The sequence below is a fragment of the Tasmannia lanceolata genome, unplaced genomic scaffold, assembly GCF_043159265.1.
Source record: "Tasmannia lanceolata isolate RefF3 unplaced genomic scaffold, GAP_Taslan_0.1 ptg000023l, whole genome shotgun sequence".
NCBI classification, from domain to species: Eukaryota; Viridiplantae; Streptophyta; class Magnoliopsida; order Canellales; family Winteraceae; genus Tasmannia; species Tasmannia lanceolata.
This window is the reverse complement of record NW_027518700.1, coordinates 4787091-4812661: the sequence shown is the minus strand read 5'-3', so window position 1 is coordinate 4812661 and position 25571 is coordinate 4787091. Positions and strand designations below refer to the sequence as shown.

General features: G+C 40.9%; 1 long non-coding RNA gene across 4 annotated transcripts; it reads right to left on the bottom strand.

Annotated features, from left to right (window-relative positions):
• Positions 1-24983, bottom strand: LOC143856771 (uncharacterized). 4 transcript variants are annotated; one of them, XR_013238344.1, is made up of 3 exons: positions 24846-24983; positions 666-758; positions 1-344 (listed from the first exon to the last, which is right to left on the bottom strand). It is a non-coding gene; the product is annotated as an uncharacterized LOC143856771 (long non-coding RNA). The 4 variants fall into 4 exon arrangements; XR_013238346.1 differs by lacking the exon at positions 24846-24983 and adding an exon at positions 860-1943 and having other exon boundaries at positions 1-361; XR_013238345.1 differs by lacking the exon at positions 24846-24983 and adding an exon at positions 860-1943.
• Between the last annotated feature and the right edge of the window lie 588 nt (positions 24984-25571).

Here is a 25571-nt window from a genome sequence, read left to right as displayed (position 1 = left end):
GACAACAAAACGAATATCCTATTTCGGATACAACCTGTTCAAATCTAAAACCTGTAACAACCTGTCATTCATATACAACCTGTTGAAATGTAAAACCTGATCCTTACATCATATAGTTATAACGATAACATAAAACTTAAATACGCATTAAAGTTCAATTACAGAATGTCAGAAGATGTACAAATTGGATTCTCTCTACTCTAAATTATACAAAACAACTTGCTAATCCACTAATGTGAGTCATTTTCATTGAAATAGCCCTCAAATAGCCTTCCAGGAGCCTTCAAAACGAACCCTCGAGCAGCCTTGGAGCTTCATCATCCATTCCATGGCACTTGTACTACCTGCATTGAGTAAACAACTAGGAAAAAAATATTATCTCTCTAATCAACTGGTTGTACATTTCAATGGTTCTCAAATTCTGAAACATAAGGGACTAAACAGAAATCTAATAATGGACTCAAATGTACATTGTTCAACCTAATAATTAGTTTTGGACTAAACAATCTGTTATTTTTTTATCATAAATTTGACTACAATAAATCAATGGTTCTCAAAATTCGAAACAAAGTAGCATTCAAATAAGGAAAACAAAACTTTATTTTGATTTTTTTTAACAATGGCACAGAAGAGCAATATCAGATAACTAGAGCAATATCACATACCTAGCTAAATGAGCAATATCAGGATGCAATATCTTCTTCTTCCTCCTCCTCCTCCCCCTCCTCCCTTGTACTCATCTCCTCCAGTATATGCATCTATAGGCAAAAATAAACATTAACTCACATGGTTTAAAAATTTGCAACATAAAAGAAGACAATCTTTACATTTGTAAATTTAAAAAAAAAAGCCTCCAAACCTTCTGTTTCTTTCGTTTTTGTTCGTCCTTAACTTTCCTCTCACAAGTTGTCAAATAATAACCCATTTTCCCCCAATAAGAGCACTTCCATTTTTTTGGTTCTTCTTGGGAGGTCTCTATTGAAGATTTCATCCGTGAAGCAATCTTTGGGCGGCCCTTGGTCTTCACAACTGGTGGGTCTCTGTGGACCCCGATCCGGGAGAGAGGTGGGGGACGAGCCCCCAGCGACGTCTTGGATCATCCACACATGAAGGAGAACTCTACCAAGGAACTCTCGAAACAAAACAAAACTCAGAGTCGCCATCCATGGTATACGGCCATGGATCCTAAAAAAATATGCTCTGTATACCATGGATAACCAGAAATGAATGGGTTCGTGCCTGATTACGAATGGAGAAGGTCTTAAGAGCACCTCCAATTCGTCCGTGTGCAAGCACTTGGTCTCTTATGCCATTTATTATTAGCTCCAAAGAATTTTAGATAAAATCATATGAAATGGGAACAAATATCCCCGAGTGAACGTCTACCTAATCATGCATGACTCGGGGATGAAATAATAAACACACATAAAGTAAGATAAAAGATGTGTCACCTAATGACAACTAGGTTGTGTGTGACATGCCTAACTGGTGTCTAAGTTCTGATGGGCAAACACATGCATGCTACAGCTGAAGGTATAAGTCTGTACAGGAAAGGAAATCTAAAATTAACAATTAATCATGAATAGTAAATGAAATAAGGAATAAATAAAATGCCTGGCAAATAACAGAATAATGAAATAAAAAAAACTACGGCGTGCACATAGCGCCTATTTACAATGGGGCGAATACATAGCGCCTAATATAAAATCCTAACACATCACATCTAGAAAACAGTAAATGACATATAGCAATTGCAATAATAAAAAACATACGGCGTGCACATAGCGCCTATCTACAATGGGGCGAATACATAGCGCCTAATATAAAATCCTAACACATCTCATCTAGAAAGCAGTAAATGACAAATAACCATTGCAATAATAAAAACCTATGGCGTGCGCATAGCGCCTATCTACAATGGGGCGAATACATAGCGCCTAATATAAAATCCTAACACATCTCATCTAGAAAGCAGTAAATGACAGATAACCATTGCAATAATAAAAACCTATGGCGTGCACATAGCGCCTATCTACAATGGGGCAAATACATAGCGCCTAATATAAAATCTTAACACATCTCATCTAGAAAGCAGTAAATGACAGATAGCCATTCCAATAATAAAAACCTATGGCGTGCACATAGCGCCTATCTACAATGGGGCGAATACATAGCGCCTAATATAAAATCCTAACACATCTCATCTAGAAAGCAGTAAATGACAGATAAAGAATGCAGTAATACCGTAAAGTGTTACAGCTAAGATAAACCTGCGCAATGAGCAAATGTCAGTAGATGATAGTAAAGAAATAATAATCAATAACCTAATAACGATAGAGAATTGCAGCTAAGCATGCGAGAACTACAGCTAAGCAGGTAGAGCTACAACTAAGCAAGTAGGTAAACAAGGAAATGAACACACGCTATCATGATCCTATGCGAAAATCAACATCAATATGCAAACACAAGCCCTAAAGTACTATCAACAAAACCTAAGACTCTAATGCTTCAGCCCGAGTCTTTAGATGATCTGATATTCATCCAAAGAAGCCTACGTATCCTCGCCTCCACGAGAATCAAGGTAACGTAGTTCTTCGCACCTATTCTAAACTATGATGCTTAAGACACCTAGACCTCTATCTTAGACTCGATCTAAAAGACTGGACTAGTTCTTAAAGCTTCTTGTGCGATCATTTAAGTTTCAGTGAATTGTGAATTTTAGGACACCCTATATGCCCTAACTAAATGCAAGTTAGCCCTAAGCTAATGCAGGTGGTTCCTACAACCTATGTGTAACTAGGCTGTATTTCTTAAGAAAAACAAAGGGGGGACTAACACATCCTATTCTAGTCATCAGTCGACGATGTGGATCGCCAACTGACCGGACGGAGGCGCTCCTAACTCTAGGACAAACCCCTAACTCTAAAACAAACACAAACAAGCACATAACAAATCAAAGACAAACTCCTAACTCTAAAACTCGCTATCTAGGACAAACTCCTAACTCTAGAGGAAGATCTTTTGAAAACAAGGTTTTTGAAAAAGGTTTAAAATACTATTTACAAGGTTTGGCTGGACTAGGGATATGGATCCCAAGCTGCACTACGTACCTCGTAAAAGAAGATCAAGCCAACGTAGTTCGAAACATATTCCGAGATAAAGATGCTAAACAAGTACACAAGGGTGATTCACAAACAAGTAAACTAGTGTGTTCACAAACAGGTACACCAGCGTGGTCACAAACAAGTAAACTAGCATGCTCACAAACAGGTGAAACGCTAATCAGACAAAACATGTTTAAAGGAGGTGACATCCCTAAAACAAATGAGACAAAACCTTTCATCAAAAGAAGAAGGCAAGCAAGGTAATAAGACTGAAAGAGCCCTGTACTATGATAGAGGATTGTCTAAAAATTTAGAGAATCTTCTAGAAGGAAAGAAAATAGAGGGGAACGCTATATGGACTAGGCTAGTCTCCTAAAGATGGGCTTGGGATGACTCCTTCATCGCCCTCCAAAATTATAAAGAAGAAATATTAAATGAAACAAAGCAATTGAACAAATGCAATACATATTTTTGTTAGAATTAGAACATACATAACTTGATTGAAGAAAATTGGTTTTATCAATCAAATCTAAGAACTAGTGTAGATATGATAAGATAAACAAAACAACATATACTTTGAGCAATACATTTCCTTAGAAATAATAGTTCACAAAGATCAAATTATATTTACTACCGTGTGAAATATGATGAAGAATTAGCACTTAATGGCTGCATATATGAATATTCAACTAGGAAAACTATATTAAGTAAGCAGTCACGACGAAAAGTTTCTACTGCTTTACTAGAAACAAACTCTCATATTACTTTACCATGAAACAAACTCTCATATTACTTTACCATGAAACAAACTCTCATATTACTTTACTAGATATTAGAAGTTCCTCTTGACCCTTCACAATTTTCAATAGGAGACAAATGAACCAAATAAGTAGTCAACACCTCAATACTATACTCAAACTCTTACCAGACAATAATCAAATTGACCGAGTAAACTTATAATTTGTACAGAAGACCTCAAATTTAATATAAGATATTTTACTTCCCTCCTCCCAAATTCCAATTTATACAAAGCAGTATTAAATGATTCAATGACCATGATAAGGCTAATTTCTTGAGGGACTCCCAACTATCTATATGATTACAAGACTATGCATACTGAGAATATTTAAATTATATAAAAAAAAAATCAACAGAGTTTGGACTTGTTTAAACTGTAATAAAAACAAAACAAAAAAAACTATCATAGGCCTCAACTTCAATTCATGGTACAACCAAACCGTACTGACCACCATGAAAATTTTATACACAAGCATAACAGTACTTTTACCCATCAATAAAAGGTTAAGTTACCATGAGTACCACCTTAAAAAAAATTGCTATGGGTGTCATCAAGTTTTAATAAAACAAGGGCTGTTATAGACATCACCATAACCGAATTAACAAAAAGGGGGGCTGCTATGGGCATTGCCATATTTCACAACACAATGAGGTCTGCTATTGTCACAAAGGTATGGGGGCTATCAATATCAAAATGTGAGGGCTGCTACTATCAAGGGGATGGCTGCCAATATCAAAATGTGAGGGCTGCTGCTATCAAGGGGATGGCTGCCACTATCAAAATGTGAGGGTTGCTACTATCAAGGGGAGTGAGGGCTGCCAATATATATTAAAAAAAATTGTGGAGGCTATCATAAACTAGTTTTCTAAAATAGGGCAAGTCTGCACAATCAATGGAACCTAGTGATACAAGTGGACATTTGGGTAAAAATAGTGATAACCACAGGAATTACATTGAGATAAAAAAAAAACTAAGTATAAGTGTTGTCTAAGACTTTTAAGTAAAACAAAAAATGCAAACAGCGTGGGTACACAACCCATATCGACATGTTATATTCAACAAGCTAAATCAACCACTAAACTGATGTGTCATGGGGAAACAATATCAATCATTATTTCATTCTAACATTCACAGAGAGCATCAGATTTTACCAACCATTTTAAGAAAATATATCAAAAATAAAACAGTTCAACACTTTCATACTAATTTTCATCGGCAATACAGGTTAACAAATAATCACCTGAATCTCTAGTGTTTCATTTTAAATTCAGAAATTACATTGAATCAAAGGATCATATTCTCCTCAATTATATCACTAAAATGAGGACCCGTGACTTAGAAGAACAAGGAGAATAACACACAGGTCATAAAAAAAAATGTGCTGCTACAATGAGATGAAAGTAACACTGATGTATAAGACCTTTCTAATAGCCATCAAAAAATAATCTTTTAAAAAAAATCACTATTAAGCCACCAAATTACCTAGACTAATCCATGCCCCCAAATTCACATCATAATTCTCAACAATCTTACAGCCTTAAATTAGAACATGTAATAAGTGCAGATAAACAAGGTACAGTATACATGCTTTGAATTTTCATGTATATAAACAAAATTATAGAAAATAAACAAAACTTACTTGATTGAAATTTTCACCACAATTACAGAGGAAGAATTCTCCAGTGAATAGATGATGATGTAATTTTTCAGAGAACCTTCAGATCCGAGCTTGATTTCTTTGCTCAAGATCTCAAATTTTCTTTTTCTAAAACTCACATCTACTGATTGAAGTGAAATTTTGATGAATATAAACAGCTCTCAATCAAGATATTAAATCGATTTCCTATAGCTAGGAAAACAACAGATCCTAAAATTCAATGTAAGATTCCAGAATTTAAAGCTTGAAAATTAGTAGATCAAAGGCTTTGAAAAAGAAAAAAAAAAGACAGATCGCAGATTATTAAGGTTAAAAAAAAAAAACTCGAATCCATGATTACTAAGCTAAACTAGGATTTCAAAACAAGAAATGAGGAAGAAGAAAAGGAGCTAATGAAGCCACAAGAGGAAAACTCAGCAAAGAAAAGCTCGCCGTCGACAAGAACGACCGGAATCTGGCCGGAGAAGATGACTCTTGACCGGAGTAAAAAAAAATTAGGGTTTGGAGTTAAAAATCTGAGATTTAGGATTTGAGATCATGAAAGGAAGAAATAAGGAAAGCAAAATTAACAATAGACAAAGAATAAGGAGCTATGGCCGGAGATTTGCCAGGATCTGACCGGAGATTAGCACGAAGGGTTAGGGTTTAGAAATCTGAGATTTAGGGTTTGACACAAGGGTATGGAGAAAAACATAAGGTTCTACAGAAGAATAAAGAAGATGAATAGCAAGAGGATGTCGACCGGAGCCTTGCCGGAGAAGAAGAAGAGCATGGTTTAGGGTTTCGGATTTTGGGGGGATTTCTGTAGACACCCCATTTTGACCGTGCCCTAAACCCTTCCAGTTTTGCAAAAATCCCCATCAAATCAATGAGTTAGGGTCCCAAACTTAACCCTAGGCTAGCTTTGGGTCCCAGCTAGGTCCCCGCAAAATTTCGTCGAAATCCGATCGCGTTTGCCTAGCAAACGAGCTAAGACGGTGCTGTAGTGTAAATGCGCAGCAGGGGGGTGATTTATCCTGGGTGGGGCCGAACCTGGACCGAATGGGACAAAGGTTACGGGCGCGCCTTATCATTTTTGTGCGCCCATCAAATGGGGGTGCGGGGATATCAACAGGTTATTTTAACCTATATAAAAAAAAAATCAAAAACGAAAGGGGGAGAGCTCATTGGTAAAAGACAAAAAAAGATAGAGAGAGAGAGCTTCTCCTCCGGCAACGGTGCCGGAGCTCCGATCGGATCGGCCACCACCTCATCTTTGCCTCCATCCTATTTCTGCAACCCAACTCCTCCGACCACATCCCACCGGAGCCGCCCATATTTTCCCTCATCACCACCTCCGATCGAGCTTTCACCCAATCACAACCACCAACAGCCACCACCTCCATTGATTCCGGCAAGCTTGCCGGAATCCGATCACCACCGTCGAACCATCTCCACCTTCTCCTTCATTTTCCCCTTTTCTCCTCTGTAAAACCCAAACCACCACTATTCGGCCATTTCCAGCCCTACCACCATCTCCTCCACCCCACTTCCAACTTCTTATTCTTCATTTTTTTTTATTTTTTTTTTTTTTTATTTTATTTTTAAAAAAAGAAAAAAAAAGAAAGAAGGAGAGATCTGCAGAGAGAACAGAGAGAGAGAGAAGGATCTTCTTCTCCGACAGAAATTTCGTCGGAGTCCGATCATCACCACCTCCGACCGGCTGTGCCGGAATCCGGCCCCAACTCCGGCCACCCTTACGCTCAGGTATTTTCATTTTTTATGTTTATTTATTTATTTATTTTTAATTTTTTTTGTCGTTTCATCATTGCATGTTTGACTGTTCGTTGATTATTAATATTAAATTATCGAGAATAGTAACAGCTGTTTGAATAGTAATAGGATTAAATTTTTATTTTCGTGAATAGTAAAGGTTGCGTGAACAGTACCAGGTCGATTAATATTATTAAATCATTATTTTCGTCGATTAATATTATTAAATTATTAATTTTGTCGGTGATTAATTATTGTTTTTTGACCGTAATGATTATTTTATTTAAATTATTATTTTTGTCGGTTATTAATATTATTAAATTATTAATTTTTTTGACCGCGATGATTACTATTAATTAAGTATTATTATTTTTCTTTCGGTGGAATATTTAATTGTTATTTCGTTTCCAATTACCGATGTGGGACCCGTTTGTGTGGGGCCCGCTGATGTGGGACCCGCTGTGTGGAGCCCGCCGATGTGGGGCCCGCTGATGTGGGGCCCGCTGATGTGGGGCCCGCCGATGTGGGGCCCGTTTGTGTGGGGCCCGCCGATGTATGAATAGTACTTGGTAGGTCCTACTGTGAATAGTACTTTTGAATAGTACTTTTGAATAGTACTGTTGAATAGTACTGTTGAATAGTAGCTTTGAATAGTAGTCGTGAATAGTAGTCGTGAATAGTAATTATAACAGTCTTCAGCACAGGAGTCAGTCCTTCAGTCAGTCCAGGAGTTTTTCCTATCATCATAGGGGTTAGGATTCTGTCCATCCTCTCATCAAGTCGTGATCTTTACCCGCTCCTGCAAGGTATAGGATGCTGTCCAACCCTTGCCGAGTTATTTTCCTGTTCGTTCCCCCGCAAAGCATAGGATGCTATCCAACCTTTGCGGGATTCCAGAAGTCTCCCTACCCGTATGATGATAGGATTTTATTCTCTGGTGTCAAAAAACAATAAAAACATTTCAAAAATACTTGAAAACAACAAAAACATTCCAAAAAACACTTGAAAATTCAAAAACATCTCAAAAACAATTCAAAATCCAAAAACATAATCAAAATCAAAAATCTCAAAAAATCTTGAGTCATGTGCAGAGTAGTTAGGAATTCGGTCCGAACTACGGATGGCTTGATCCCTAGCTGAGGGGTACGTAGGCAGCTCAGGCGTGCTGCTGGCACCCTGAGTTCAGTCACCATTTTTAGACACCATTTTTACACCCTTTCACCATTTTCAGTCACCATTTTTTGTAAATATTTCTCACAACTTTCACCATTTTTCATAACTTCAAAACCTCCAAAAAATACAAAAAACTTCAAAACCTTTTCAAAAAGATCTTCCCCTAGAGTTAGGAGTCTGTCCTAGATATTTAGGGTGTTTTAGAGTTAGGAGTCGGTCTTGATTTGTATTGATGTGGTGTGTCCTGTCGTGTGAGTGTCCCTAGAGTTAGGAGGCCTCAAGTCGATCGGTTAGACATTTAGTCGAACCGATGGCTAGACTAGGAAGCATATAGTCAACCCATGGTTTTCCTTAGAATGCACAGCCTAGATACACATAGGATATAGGGCTCACCTGCATTAGCTTAAGGCTAATCAACTTGCATTAGTTAGGGCATATAGAGTCCTAAAAATTACAATCCACTTGAATTTAAGCAATCGCACAAAAAGCTTTAAACATCAGTCGAGTCTAGTGGATCGAGTCTAGGATAGCGGTCCTAGAGTTTTAGGCATCGTAGTTTAGAATAGGGCACCGAACTACGTTGGCTCTGATTCTTCCCGAGGCCGGGATACGTAGTGCAGCTAGGATGGATGGCCATCCTGGTCCGAGTCAAGTATTGCATTAGAGTCTAGGGTTTGTCGTGTCGGGTCGTGTGTCGAGTCGTGTTGTGTTGTGTGTTTTGCTGTGTTTTCTTATTTTTATGTACAGATCTTATACCTTTAGCTGTAGCATGCATGTGTTTGCCCACCAGAATTTAGACACCAATCAGGCATGGCACTCATAACCTAGCTATTCTTAGGCGACATATCTTTCATTTCTTTTGTGTGTGCTTCTTATTCATCTCCGAGACATGCATGATTAGCTAGACGTTATCTCGGAGATATTCGTTCCCATTTCGCATGATTTTCGCCCAAAACTCTTCAAAATTAATAATAAATGGCATAAGAGACCAGGTGCTAGCACTTGGGCGAATTGGGGGCGCCTAATCCCTTCCCCATTCGTCATCAGGCACGAACCCTATTTTATATCTCTGGTTATCCGTTGCGACAGAGCACAGCATGGGATCCAGGGCCCACTTCCTTGGATGGCGACTCTTTCTTTGTTTAAGGTACGTCTCGAATCCGGGCTAGTCCCCGAATCGAGAGGTATCTCACTTCACATCGCCGCTCATGCTGTGAGGGGCACTCTTTCGAGAGTTCCTTGGCGGAGCTCTCCTTCACGTGGATGATCCAGAGACTCGCGTGGGGGCACATCCCCCCGCCCCTCTCGGATAGGGGTCCACAGACTGGCGACTCTGCTGGGGATTTCTTGGAACATTGCCTAACTCTGTAAAAATGCCATTTTTATTAATTTTGAAGAAATTTGGGTCAAAACCAAGTTAAATGGGAACTTTATCGTTAGAAATCCAGGGGCACCAATTAGGTGCGTAAATAAAACAAGGGATTCACACACTGCACATCATGCATTGTCATATTCTTTATTTCTTTCATTATTTTCATTATTGGCCTCAGGGAATAGATATGACGCGCACCAGATGGGAGCCGTTGTATCTATTTCCGAGCTATGCGCCAGAGCTGCAGCCGTAGACACTGGGTGTGCTGGTGTTCTACAGCAGCCGATGAGCAATGAACATACTCTGTATAATGCCGGGTGTGCTGGCGTTATACATCAAGGGTATGGTCATAGGCATAGTACCCTGCAGAAATGCCTGGGCCCTACTTTCATTTCATTATATTATGTATATATATTAGTTGCTCCCTTTAGAACCAAAATTAGGGAACCCTTGCTAGGACACTATATATATGTACTCATATAGGACGAACATGTGTTGCTCACACGTGTGGAGCCTAGAGTTAGGAGCTTTGTCCCCTTTGTAGACTAGGGTAGTTCATTTTGACATGGCTACAACGGTCCTAGTACACTCATCAGTCTGTCTTGAGTCGAGACTTCCTTGACTCCGCTAGTTAGACTAGGGTTGGTGCCCCTGGTTAGGATGTATATATATATATATATATGTATATATTTATTATTAGATTAGGGCTTGCTTCTTAGTTAGGTTTCCTTCTAATCTAATCAATTTTCCCCATCTATCCATTCTGTGGATTATCATCAGATTCTTGGCTCTTTTAGTCATGATCTGTCTTCCGTGAGCTTGATCATTTGATTGATCCTGATCAGACCGTGTTCCACATGTCGATTGTGAGTCTATCTTGCCATTATCATTATCGGAGTGTGTGTTCTTGCTGAGAACCCTGCTTTATCTTGACCATGACGGCATACTCTTCATGTTTAGTTGCTGAGACCCTCCTAGTATAGCCGTCATGCTGCCAATTTTTTTTTAGAACCCTTGAGCGTAATCATTATCCTTTTGGGTTCATTGACAAACCATGTGCTTACCTTACCACATCTCCTGGTATAGCCGTTATGCTGCCGAATTTTCTCCAAATACCTTGAGTGTGGTCATCATCCTTTTAGGCTTGTTGACAAACCATGTACTTGTCGTACCACATCTTCATGCACAACCGTTAAGCTGTCGGATTTTGATCCAAGGGAAGGATGTGTTGGCGCTACCTTTTGTCTCAACTTGCACATTACATTGCTATGGGATTAATTCTCATTGAGCCTAGTGTTTATGATGTCCATGACAGGAGTCTTAGTCACTCGTTTACCATCAACCCCAAAAAGCTTTCATCTCTAAACTCGCTTGGTCTAGCCCGCTATACCTTTTTCCTCTCACATTGCCCAGATGGCTGAGTATGCTGAAAGTCTCGTCTTGAGAGAAATGAGAGAGATGGTGATGACATCCATGACCTGATAGACGGGGATCCCCTCAGTCTTCTCGAACTCAAATGCTTCTGAGAACCCTGCACATAACCGTGTTGCACTTCTTTCACCCACCATGGGAACCATTCAACTCATTCAACCCTTCACAGATCTTACCACCTCTACCTATACCACCTCTGGGCTGGAAAATGATTAGGAAGGGAAAAGAAAAATGTCAGAGCTTGAACTCCTTGAAAACATTATACCAGAGAAAGCCTTGCCATTGTCAGGTGCTAAAGGACAATTTGAGCTGGATCAACAGAAACCAAAGAGGCCCTCTCTTCTGAGATTCTAACTCCAGGATTGCTCTCTCCAATCATTATCAATGAAGGCACGTTGTCCTTGAACTTTCAGCGCCAATCCGTTGCCTCCGATGAAGTGTCTCATCTTTGAAATTTGTTTGGAAGAGTGTATACCAACCCTCCTGTCAAAGTTGGTAAGCCTAACCATGCCAATATCAATTCTACGTACGTTGTGTTTATTGGTCTCTCTCATTGTGAGCCAATGTCCAATCTTTTGCTGAATTTGATGGAGAGCCTATCGTGGCGCATCAAAAATCATTGTATGTACTTCAAACATTCAATGAAAAGAACATTTGATTCCAGTGTCGTCAATATTCTCGTATATGTTCACTCTTGGATCTAATGTTAATAAACAAATTAAGACACCCTCCTCGAATGAGGATGCCGATGAAATTCTCCTCGAGATTTGAAAGATAATCAAACGAGAGGAAGAGCGTCGAGCAAAGCCACTTGAAGATGAAATTGAAATCCGAAACTCGGGAAATAAGGATTGGCAAAATCTCCCGAAGAGTGCAAAGAGTCGATAAACCTATTTAGAGGGTTCAAGGAAGTGTTGCTTGGTCCTATGAGGATAAATCAGAAGCGTGCCTTGGCACTGTTCAACGTGAGTCACCCTCAGCTTCAGACATCAGGTCGAAAGAAAAAAAAAATTCAAATGAAGAATACCAGACATCAAATGCAATGAATGAAAAATTGAGAGAAGACTTTCAGACAACAAAGTCATGAGCATAGAACATGAACCCCAAGAAGAATGCTTGGGCTATAAATTGTGATGGAATTTCCAGTTAAAACATTCCAGGTGTAGGGGCATTCCCCACATCCAAGCAAAAAAATTAAAATCAGAATGAACAAAGAAAAATAAGATAGAATCCAGAGAAGAAAGGAGAAGGGAGCATGCCCCACGTCAACTCCTCAAGAACGTCAGAATCGCAGGAAGCAGAGTCGATAAATGGATTGAAAATTTCAAAATCATCTTCAGCATTCATAGAAGACCCAGAGCCGTAGAATCCCGAATATCAGTGCGAGATCCCAAAGAAAAAGTGGGAATTCAATCAGTCTAGCTTGCACAGTGCAGATGAAGTCTTGCCAGGAAATGCCGCCGGACTCCTCAAAAAAAAAGAGAAAGAAAAAAAAAAAAAAAGTTCAAAGCCATTGAACCTTAGCCATTCAAAAAGCTTGTATGCCAAAACACCAGAAGGCCATCCTTGGACGCCTGAGCCTTAAATGCCAAAATCCCAAGTTTTTTTTTTTTTTTTTTAAAAAAAAAAAAATCCTTTTGCAAACACCTTTGAGCCTCAACAAAATCAAACATTCTTTTCAAACACCCACAAACCAGGGGTAGTTCGTTTCGAACTACGTCTGACCTGATCCCCAACTCTTCGGGGGTACGTAGGCAACCTGATCAATTCAGGTTCGGTCAACCTTGGGAATAAAAGTCAAATTATTCCCTTTCAACCTTTGGAATAAAAGTCACATTATTCCCTTTCAACCTTTGAGCTTAAAGCCAAATCATTGTGTTCCAAACCCCAGCGAACTACGCGGACCTGATCCTCCATTTTTGGGATACTTTAGGCAACCTGGCCGATCAAGGTTCGGTCGAAACTTTGAAATCCAAAAGAAATACCCAACCCTTTTGAATCCAAGCCTACCTAGAAAAGTCCTTCTGGTGAACAAGCAGAGGTTCAAAGTCAAGAAGAAAAAGAGACGGAGTCTGAAGACCCGCTAGGCTGAAAACCCGAGAGGGCGGTCTAGGCAAAATTTAGGGTCATTCACCCGCTAAGTTGACAACTGAAAAGTCAGCTTAGGCAAAAGTTAGGGTATCAAGCCCGCTGGATTGAAAACCCGAAAGGGCGAACCAGGCAAAAGTTAGGGCAAGCGGTCCGTCAGATTGAAAACCTGAAAAGGCAATCTGGTCAATGGCAATGACTTCCAACGAAAAAGCGAATCATCGAGATGGAGAAACAGTCTTCAACCAGGGCAAAATCTCGGAGTCCAAGTAGTGCCAGCAAGATTACTTTAACATTCCTCTAAACTAGGGGCATTGAAACCGAGCAATTTGAAAGGGATAATAACCATGACGGAAACACCGAAAGAGGAGAGTAGTGCCTCTTGACATGGTCTTCGAAATACTCTAAGAGTGGCTAAGCCATACCCTTGAAAAATAACACATCAGATCCAAGAGTGAGTCGAAAGCGAGTCGAGTCCTTAAAGCAAAAAGAGTCTTCTTTGATTGAGTCCTTGGAAATCTGTTCCTCCATATTTGTGTTCCCTCTCCTTGCAAAGTCCAAACTGTCGGGTGCTGGAAGAATGGGAGCGTGTCCTCCAAAATGCAAAGAAAATTCAGAGTAAATCCTGGTTTAGGTATCAGAAGGGGCGAGAGACATCTTATTCAAACCTACCAGAGACCTTAAGCCTCCAAAAGTGAGCAATGCAAAAAAAAGGGATTCTCAGACCCAGCCATCATGGTGATTGTCCTACTCTCTCCATACAAAAAAAAACTGTGCAACCTCAAGCCTTCATGAAATGAAACATCTTTTCTTCAACCATCATTGTCCTGCCTCCTTAAAACTCCTGTCATGGAAACACAATATACTAGGGGCATCTTTTATGACTCGCGTCATAAAAGATGTCAAGCACACAAAGGCAATCAGTAATAAGGCCTCCAGCAAGTTAAGATAAGAGGGGTACGAGCACATCTCAAGCCAAACCTCTAAACTCCTCAGTTGATTCCACTCTTCAGAAGAGTCAATTCTCCAAGAAAATCAGTTTCCCTAGCGAAGTCTAGAATTTGCTCACGCAGCCTTCAATCTCCAGCAAAATTCAGTTCTCTCAGAAGAAATGATCAATACTCAGAACCTCAGCAGATCATGTGAGTCTGGTCCTCAGCAAAGAACTCGCAATCCCATTTTCTCGGCAAGAGACAAAGCAATTTTCAAATGAATCAATCTGAATCAATAAATCAATCAATCAAAATCAAAAGAAATATCCATCCCTTCTGTGTAAGACCCCTGAGGCATCCCATCCGTGTAGGACCCCTGAGGCGTCCCATCTGTGTAAGACCCCTGAGGCATCATCTGTGTAAGACCCCTGAGGCATCCCATCCGTGTAAGACCCCTGAGGCATCCCATCTGTGTAAGACCCCTGAGGCATCATCTGTGTAAGACCCCTGAGGCATCCTATCCGTGTAAGACCCCTGAGGCATCCCATCTGTGTAAGACCCCTGAGGCATCATCTATGTAAGACCCCTGAGGCATCCTATCTGTGTAAGACCCCTGAGGCATCCCATCTATGTAAGACCCCTGAGGCATCATCCGTGTAAGTCTCCCTGAGAGCACCTCACTAAAGTCTCCCTGAGAGCACCCAACCAAAGTCTCCCTGAGAGCACCCGCACTAAAGTCTCCCTGAGAGCACCTCACCAAAGTCTCCCTGAGAGCTCCTCACTAAAGTCTCCCTGAGAGCACCCACCCAAAGTCTCCCTGAGAGCATTCAACCAAAGTCTCCCTGAGAGCACCTCACTAAAGTCTCCCTGAGAGCACCCGCACTAAAGTCTCCCTGAGAGCACCTCACCAAAGTCTCCCTGAGAGCACCTCACTAAAGTCTCCCTGAGAGCACCCACCCAAAGTCTCCCTGAGAGCACCCCACCAAAGTCTCCCTGAGAGCACCTCACTAAAGTCTCCCTGAGAGCACCCAACCAAAGTCTCCCTGAGAGCACCCAACTAAAGTCTCCCTGAGAGCACCCAACCAAAGTCTCTCTGAGAGCACCCAACTAAAGTCTCCCTGAGAGCACCGCACTAAAGTCTCCCTGAGAGCATCCAACCAAAGTCTCCCTGAAAGCACCTCACTAAAGTCTCCCTGAGAGCACCTCACTAAAGTCTCCCTGAGAGCACCTCACTAAAGTCTCCCTGAGAGCACCTCACCAAAGTCTCCCTGAGAGCACCTCACTAAAGTCTCCCTGAGAGCACCCAACCAAAGTCTCCCTGAGAGCACCTCACTAAAGTCTCCCTGAGAGCACCTCACTAAAGTCTCCCTGAGAGCACCTCACCAAAGTCTCCCTGAGAGCACCCAACCAAAGTCTCCCTGAGAGCACCCGCACTAAAGTCTCCCTGAGAGCACCTCACCAAAGTCTCCCTGAGAGCACCTCACTAAAGTCTCCCTGAGAGCACCCACCCAAAGTCTCCCTGAGAGCACCCACCCAAAGTCTCCCTGAGAGCATTCAACCAAAGTCTCCCTGAGAGCACCTCACTAAAGTCTCCCTGAGAGCACCTCACCAAAGTCTCCCTGAGAGCACCCAACCAAAGTCTCCCTGAGAGCACCTCACTAAAGTCTCCCTTAGAGCACCCATTCCGCTGTTGTCAATCTGTCAAGATGCTGTCTTTTCAGATCCCGATTCAGGTTTGATCATGATGCTGTCTAATCATTCCGCTGTGTTCATCTGTCAAGATGCTGTCTTTTCAGATCCCGATTCAGGTTTGATCATGATGCTGTCTAATCATTCCGCTATATTCATCTGTCAAGATGCTGTCTTCTCAGATCCCGATTCAGGTTTGATCATGATGCTGTCTAATCATTCCGCTATGTTCATCTGTCAAGATGCTGTCTTCTCAGATCCCAATTTCGGTTTGATCATGATGCTGTCTAATCATTCCGCTGTGTTCATCTGTCAAGATCCTGTCTTCTCAGATCCCAATTTAGGTTTGATCATGATGCTGTCTAATCATTCCGCTGTGTTCATCTGTCAAGATGCTGTCTTCTCAGATCCCAATTTAGGTTTGATCATGATGCTGTCTAATCATTCCGCTATATTCATCTGTCAAGATGCTGTCTTCTCAGATCCCAATTCAGGTTTGATCATGATAACTGTCTAATCATTCCGCAACGTTCGTCTGTCAAGATGCTGTCTTCTCAGATCTCAATCCCGGTTTGATCATGATAACTGTCTAATCATTCCGCTTCGTTCATCTGTCAAGATGCTGTCTTCTCAGATCTCAGGTTTGATCATGATAACTGTCTAATCATTCCGCAACGTTCGTCTGTCAAGATGCTGTCTTCTCAGATCTCAATCCCGGTTTGATCATGATAACTGTCTAATCATTCCGCTTCGTTCATCTGTCAAGATGCTGTCTTCTCAGATCCCAGGTTTGATCATGATAACTGTCTAATCATTCCGCTTCGTTCATATGTCAAGATGCTGTCTTCTCAGATCCCAATTCAGGTTTGATCATGATAACTGTCTAATCATTCCGCAACGTTCGTCTGTCAAGATGCTGTCTTCTCAGATCTCAATCCCGGTTTGATCATGATAACTGTCTAATCATTCCGCTTCGTTCATCTGTCAAGATGCTGTCTTCTCAGATCCCAGGTTTGATCATGATAACTGTCTAATCATTCCGCTTCGTTCATCTGTCAAGATGCTGTCTTCTCAGATCCCAATTCAGGTTTGATCATGATAACTGTCTAATCATTCCGCAACGTTCGTCTGTCAAGATGCTGTCTTCTCAGATCTCAATCCCGGTTTGATCATGATAACTGTCTAATCATTCCGCTTCGTTCATCTGTCAAGATGCTGTCTTCTCAGATCCCATGTTTGATCATGATAACTGTCTAATCATTCCGCTTTGTTCATCTGTCAAGATGCTGTCTTCTCAGATCCCAATTCAGGTTTGATCATGATAACTGTCTAATCATTCCGCAACGTTCGTCTGTCAAGATGCTGTCTTCTCAGATCTCAATCCAGGTTTGATCATGATAACTGTCTAATCATTCCGCTTCGTTCATCTGTCGAGATGCTGTCTTCTCAGATCCCAGGTTTGATCATGATAACTGTCTAATCATTCCGCAACGTTCGTCTGTCAAGATGCTGTCTTCTCAAAATCTCAATCCAGGTTTGATCATGATGCTGTCTAATCATTCCGCTGTGTTCATCTGTTAAGATGCTGTCTTCTCAGATCCCAATTCAGGAATGATCAAGATGCTGTCTAATCATTTCGCTTGTCCCAGATCCAAATTTAGGTTTGATCATGATATTGTCTAATCATTCCGCTTTACAATCTCCAAATCCCTGAATGGCTTAAATAGATGCTGTCTAATCATTCCATTCTGCATTGTGTGAGAGTCTGTCTCATTACCACTTGAGAGTCCATCTCAGTTTTCTTTTCGAGATTCTGTCTCGTCAATTCATCTTATCATTCCTTCTCGATGAGAATGTGTCTCGTCGATCCATCTCGCCACCCTTTTGCATCCCTTCTGTTCGAAATCTTGGGCCAGTCAAAATGTGTTGTCTGTTCAGCTTTGACATTCGCGCGACAAGCGCGCTCTGCCAAAGAGGGGCATCTGTAGACACCCCATTTTGACCGTGCCCTAAACCCTTCCAGTTTTGCAAAAATCCCCATCAAATCAATGAGTTAGGGTCCCAAACTTAACCCTAGGCTAGCTTTGGGTCCCAGCTAGGTCCCCGCAAAATTTCGTCGAAATCCGATCGCGTTTGCCTAGCAAACGAGCTAAGACGGTGCTGTAGTGTAAATGCGCAGAAGGGGGGTGATTTATCCTGGGTGGGGCCGAACCTGGACCGAATGGGACAAAGGTTACGGGCGCGCCTTATCATTTTTGTGCGCCCATCAAATGGGGGTGCGGGGATATCAACAGGTTATTTTAACCTATATAAAAAAAAAATCAAAAACGAAAGGGGGAGAGCTCATTGGTAAAAGACAAAAAAAGATAGAGAGAGAGAGCTTCTCCTCCGGCAACGGTGCCGGAGCTCCGATCGGATCGGCCACCACCTCATCTTTGCCTCCATCCTATTTCTGCAACCCAACTCCTCCGACCACATCCCACCGGAGCCGCCCATATTTTCCCTCATCACCACCTCCGATCGAGCTTTCACCCAATCACAACCACCAACAGCCACCACCTCCATTGATTCCGGCAAGCTTGCCGGAATCCGATCACCACCGTCGAACCATCTCCACCTTCTCCTTCATTTTCCCCTTTTCTCCTCTGTAAAACCCAAACCACCACTATTCGGCCATTTCCAGCCCTACCACCATCTCCTCCACCCCACTTCCAACTTCTTATTCTTCATTTTTTTTTATTTTTTTTTTTTTTTATTTTATTTTTAAAAAAAGAAAAAAAAAGAAAGAAGGAGAGATCTGCAGAGAGAACAGAGAGAGAGAGAAGGATCTTCTTCTCCGACAGAAATTTCGTCGGAGTCCGATCATCACCACCTCCGACCGGCTGTGCCGGAATCCGGCCCCAACTCCGGCCACCCTTACGCTCAGGTATTTTCATTTTTTATGTTTATTTATTTATTTATTTTTAATTTTTTTTGTCGTTTCATCATTGCATGTTTGACTGTTCGTTGATTATTAATATTAAATTATCGAGAATAGTAACAGCTGTTTGAATAGTAATAGGATTAAATTTTTATTTTCGTGAATAGTAAAGGTTGCGTGAACAGTACCAGGTCGATTAATATTATTAAATCATTATTTTCGTCGATTAATATTATTAAATTATTAATTTTGTCGGTGATTAATTATTGTTTTTTGACCGTAATGATTATTTTATTTAAATTATTATTTTTGTCGGTTATTAATATTATTAAATTATTAATTTTTTTGACCGCGATGATTACTATTAATTAAGTATTATTATTTTTCTTTCGGTGGAATATTTAATTGTTATTTCGTTTCCAATTACCGATGTGGGACCCGTTTGTGTGGGGCCCGCTGATGTGGGACCCGCTGTGTGGAGCCCGCCGATGTGGGGCCCGCTGATGTGGGGCCCGCTGATGTGGGGCCCGCCGATGTGGGACCCGTTTGTGTGGGGCCCGCCGATGTATGAATAGTACTTGGTAGGTCCTACTGTGAATAGTACTTTTGAATAGTACTTTTGAATAGTACTGTTGAATAGTACTGTTGAATAGTAGCTTTGAATAGTAGTCGTGAATAGTAGTCGTGAATAGTAATTATAACAGTCTTCAGCACAGGAGTCAGTCCTTCAGTCAGTCCAGGAGTTTTTCCTATCATCATAGGGGTTAGGATTCTGTCCATCCTCTCATCAAGTCGTGATCTTTACCCGCTCCTGCAAGGTATAGGATGCTGTCCAACCCTTGCCGAGTTATTTTCCTGTTCGTTCCCCCGCAAAGCATAGGATGCTATCCAACCTTTGCGGGATTCCAGAAGTCTCCCTACCCGTATGATGATAGGATTTTATTCTCTGGTGTCAAAAAACAATAAAAACATTTCAAAAATACTTGAAAACAACAAAAACATTCCAAAAAACACTTGAAAATTCAAAAACATCTCAAAAACAATTCAAAATCCAAAAACATAATCAAAATCAAAAATCTCAAAAAATCTTGAGTCATGTGCAGAGTAGTTAGGAATTCGGTCCGAACTACGGATGGCTTGATCCCTAGCTGAGGGGTACGTAGGCAGCTCAGGCGTGCTGCTGGCACCCTGAGTTCAGTCACCATTTTTAGACACCATTTTTACACCCTTTCACCATTTTCAGTCACCATTTTTTGTAAATATTTCTCACAACTTTCACCATTTTTCATAACTTCAAAACCTCCAAAAAATACAAAAAACTTCAAAACCTTTTCAAAAAGATCTTCCCCTAGAGTTAGGAGTCTGTCCTAGATATTTAGGGTGTTTTAGAGTTAGGAGTCGGTCTTGATTTGTATTGATGTGGTGTGTCCTGTCGTGTGAGTGTCCCTAGAGTTAGGAGGCCTCAAGTCGATCGGTTAGACATTTAGTCGAACCGATGGCTAGACTAGGAAGCATATAGTCAACCCATGGTTTTCCTTAGAATGCACAGCCTAGATACACATAGGATATAGGGCTCACCTGCATTAGCTTAAGGCTAATCAACTTGCATTAGTTAGGGCATATAGAGTCCTAAAAATTACAATCCACTTGAATTTAAGCAATCGCACAAAAAGCTTTAAACATCAGTCGAGTCTAGTGGATCGAGTCTAGGATAGCGGTCCTAGAGTTTTAGGCATCGTAGTTTAGAATAGGGCACCGAACTACGTTGGCTCTGATTCTTCCCGAGGCCGGGATACGTAGTGCAGCTAGGATGGATGGCCATCCTGGTCCGAGTCAAGTATTGCATTAGAGTCTAGGGTTTGTCGTGTCGGGTCGTGTGTCGAGTCGTGTTGTGTTGTGTGTTTTGCTGTGTTTTCTTATTTTTATGTACAGATCTTATACCTTTAGCTGTAGCATGCATGTGTTTGCCCACCAGAATTTAGACACCAATCAGGCATGGCACTCATAACCTAGCTATTCTTAGGCGACATATCTTTCATTTCTTTTGTGTGTGCTTCTTATTCATCTCCGAGACATGCATGATTAGCTAGACGTTATCTCGGAGATATTCGTTCCCATTTCGCATGATTTTCGCCCAAAACTCTTCAAAATTAATAATAAATGGCATAAGAGACCAGGTGCTAGCACTTGGGCGAATTGGGGGCGCCTAATCCCTTCCCCATTCGTCATCAGGCACGAACCCTATTTTATATCTCTGGTTATCCGTTGCGACAGAGCACAGCATGGGATCCAGGGCCCACTTCCTTGGATGGCGACTCTTTCTTTGTTTAAGGTACGTCTCGAATCCGGGCTAGTCCCCGAATCGAGAGGTATCTCACTTCACATCGCCGCTCATGCTGTGAGGGGCACTCTTTCGAGAGTTCCTTGGCGGAGCTCTCCTTCACGTGGATGATCCAGAGACTCGCGTGGGGGCACATCCCCCCGCCCCTCTCGGATAGGGGTCCACAATTTCTCACTCTCTCGTTCTCTCTCATTTTCAGTTTAAGAAAATAATTTTTTTTAAAAAACGACCTTGAATTTCGCATTTATAGGCATTTTTTTAAAAAATTGATATTGACACTCCATTTTGATAAAGCGCGCGGTTGCGCAAATCTTGATAGGCGCACGAAACAATCATGTCCTATTCGGATTTGGATTTGTACCGCTAAGGATAATTCACCCTCCTTTTCTGGTTTACGCTACGGCACCGTCTTAGCTCGTTCGCTAGGAAAACGTGCTCGGATTTCGACGAAATTTTGCGGGGGTTCAGATGAGACCCAAAGCTAGCCTAGGGTGAAGTTTGGGACCCTAAATCATTCATTTGATGGGGTTTTGCATAAAATTGAAAGGTTAAGGGCACGGTCAAAATGGGGTGTCTATAGTCTCGGATAGTTATCTCCGGTATTTGACTACAAACAAAGTTCGACTGCACTTGGCTGCCAATGATTTCTGACTGACTTTGCTTCTCTTTCTTCTTTTGATCGACTTCCGCCAACAATGCATCGCACATTTCTTGTATCTTGTTGAAAAGAGTCTCATCATTATAAGATTCCTCGTCCAGTCTTCGTTGTTTTGCCTTTAGAAACCACTTCCTTAACGGAGTTACGCCCTTTTCCCTACCTTGTTCCCTTGTAGGAACTTTACCCAACACTTGATATCGTGCATCAACTATCCATCTCCTAAATATGTAACCCTCAGAAATAACAGTTAAACACTTCTTCTCGAATATTTTAAGTATATGTCTGCATAATATACCTGAAGTCTCGAACATCACGCAGTCACAAATCGCATTTACACATTCGGCATCGCTATATAGAATAATATGTCCTTTTTTGGTTTCAAAATCACCATCCATGCGTACTACATTGTATGTTGTGACATTCCCATCCTTCCTAAGCTTCTTACACCAATAATCATAACTTCTCTTAAGCTCCGCCTGAAATAGCCCAAAAATAGCCCTTGTATAGTATTTTGCAGCCTCATTTTCCAATGGACTTAGTGTTATCATTGTAGCCTTTGAATTTTTATACTTAAAATCTTCCTCTGTTTCCTTCTTACCACGGTCAGCAAGCGTTTTCTCGTATTGCTCTAGGAAATCATGCAGAGAAGTCTTTTGGTTTACAAAACCATCGAAGTAAGCATTCATGTTTTCACTGCGCTGACTAGAAGTCATGCCTGCAGTGAAAGTACCTCGCCCATATGCCGGCACCCAATGAATCCTAAGCTCCCACAACTTGGATAGCCAATGCTTCTCATCAATCTTATGCTTCTGAACTAATTTAGCCCATTCAATCTCACATTCATCTATTTCATTTGAGTAAAACCAATGATTGTAGTCTTTCTAAAACTCACTCTCTGCCTCTCTCATTGCTACAACATTCTTAACTAAGTGCCTGCCAATGTGCCACGAACAGAATCGGTGACGGGTATTTGGGAAGACAGTCTTAATCGCATTTCGCATTGCAATGATAGCTCCTGGAGCTTTCCCATACATGCATGTGAGCCACTGCTCAAATAATCACGTGAATGTCTCATCGGTCTCATCAGCTGGGAGTGCACATCCGAACAGGATAAACTGCCTGTGATGGTTGACTCCTGTAAATGGTGTGAAGGGCATTAAATATCGGTTGGTCTTGTACGTCACATCGAACACAATAACATCACTGAAGGTAATGTAAGAATCACTCGCCCTCGCATTTGCCCAGAACATGGACCTCATCGTCCCATCTATGTCTAACTCCATAGAAAAAAAGAAGTCCGGGTCTTCTGCTCGTCTCCACTGGAAATGGTTGGCCACATTGACAGCGTCTTGGCCCATATTGCTCTTCCTCTTTACTTGCAAATGGGATTGCACCTGGTTCGCTGAGAGAACACCTAGGTCTCTATCAGATACAACATTAACACTCTTCACAATACCAGCAGGCATCATCCCTATGCCATGGAAAGAATCTATCAAATTCTTAACAGTCTTTGTCTTATGGAGTTGGTTAAGAGGAGAGGTAAGTTCATGGCAATATTTGTCTTCAAAGGTTGTTACTAACCACTTCTTATCTCTTAATTTTATGACCATCCTCACTTCACAACCAACTCTGACAATGCGACGTTCCTTTACTTCCTTACCAGCACTTCGCTTGGCATTTGGATCTTTCTTTTCTTCCTCGTCACATATATATTTCCTAGAAATCACTTCTTCTATTACCCTTGACTTGGCTGTACTGGATTTTCGTACTCCAAAACCTTTAGCCAAACCATACGCATTATAACAATGATATGCATCCTCACCTATGTCAAATACCTGGCCAAGAAAAGGCTTATTTTCTACAGTCTCCTCATCATTCCCATCACCATAAACATCTACTACAGTTTCTTCACCCCCACCAACCAAAATTAACCTATTTGCATTTACATCAGTGATTGTTAAGCCGCAAGATTGCAACACAGTGTCATCTACAAAACCTGAGGACGTAGCACCAACAACTTTGACGTGAACCCCACAAGCATGTGATGAAGAATCAGTCATTTTTGGTACCTTAACACAACGAAGCACACAAGATTTCAATTAGTACATTACTATCATTTTTTATAACAGTTGTCTATTTCAAATGAGACCCTGCCACATATTCCTTTCCATGTTTCTTCATTGCTCACAATTGGGGACCCATAGCTAGCAAAAAGTCAAGTCACATGTTTTGTAAGGCCACCATTTTATATTTCATTTAAAATGTATTAAACACGTTGTATTTTTTTTCTACCATATCACGTTTTGCTAACTATGGGTGTGCCCACAAGGGCACAATGAGTATGATTGATCTGACCCATAATCCATTTGATGTACGATTATTGGGTCACTGTTCACATTCAACAGAAAAGAACACATTTTTTGATGGTATAGTTGCACGATTGACGCAATTATTGGGCCATAGGATATCCAAAAGCAAGGCCTCTCAAATGAACGGTTTGGGTCAATCACAAGTGGGACACACTATGCCATAGTGGGCGCTCTACATTGGATTACAATGGGGTTTTGCCCTATTGAAGCATTCCTTTACATTACAATATACTTTCCATTTTTAATATTTGAAGAAGTACAGGAACAACAATGTTTTATTCCAATGTTGCTGTTTCTTTTACAGGCTATGTTTCTTTTGTTGTGAGCAAAACAAATATCTCACTCATTTTCTACTTTAAAATTGGGGGTAAAATTTGTTTCATCCGTAAAATTTTCTTTTACAGATGAAAACCATCTCCAAATAGAAGAAAAAAACATAAATAGCTCTCTGAGATGTGAAAACAAACCCTAGAGGGGAAAAATGAAAAAAACCCAACCCTAGAGGGGAAAAATGAAAAACGAGGGAAAAAAACAAAATAGTAAAGAAAGAGGGGGCTGACCTTTTTGGGTTGAAGAAGAGGGAAAAATCCTAGCTCCTTCGTTGGGTGTTCTCTTTGAACATAAACCCTAGATTGGAATCTCGTTTTGGGAGAGAGAGAAGCAGAGAAGAGAAAAGTTTAAAAAGCCCTATATTCCTCTTTCTACGTTTTGAGGGGGGATAATGATGTCATTTTAAAAAAAAACGTAGGAAGAGGTAGGTGTTCGACTGTCATTTTTGTTTTTTTGTTTTAAGTTTTCCAGCGCAAGTGGCCCACATCTTTCAGCCAAAGGGAATCAATATAACTTGCCACCACAGGTAACTTTCATGGGGTTAAGCGCATGAACACTATTCTCACACACACACACACACACACACACTAGTAAAAAACCTCGTGCGATGCACGGGCCAACAAAGAACTGTACGGACCACATCATAGGTTGATCCAAACCGTCCATGTGATGGAACTCAACATCAATAGGTTGTGCCCATAAAATCATTTCCATATGCTGATCCTAGCCCTCCAAACTATAGAGATTTCCATAATACGTTGTTCCTGTTAAGGTGCCCGGAATTAGTAAATATTTTTAAAGGTGTGCTGAATTCGTAATATCCTCATAAAATTACTAAGGAAAAGTAGTTTTTTCGTAATTGTCATATTTCGATACCTCTTCTTTGTAGTTTTTTTCGTAATTGTCATACATAGTTACCCATTGTCCGTAATTTCCCTCCAAAACTTTACTACGTA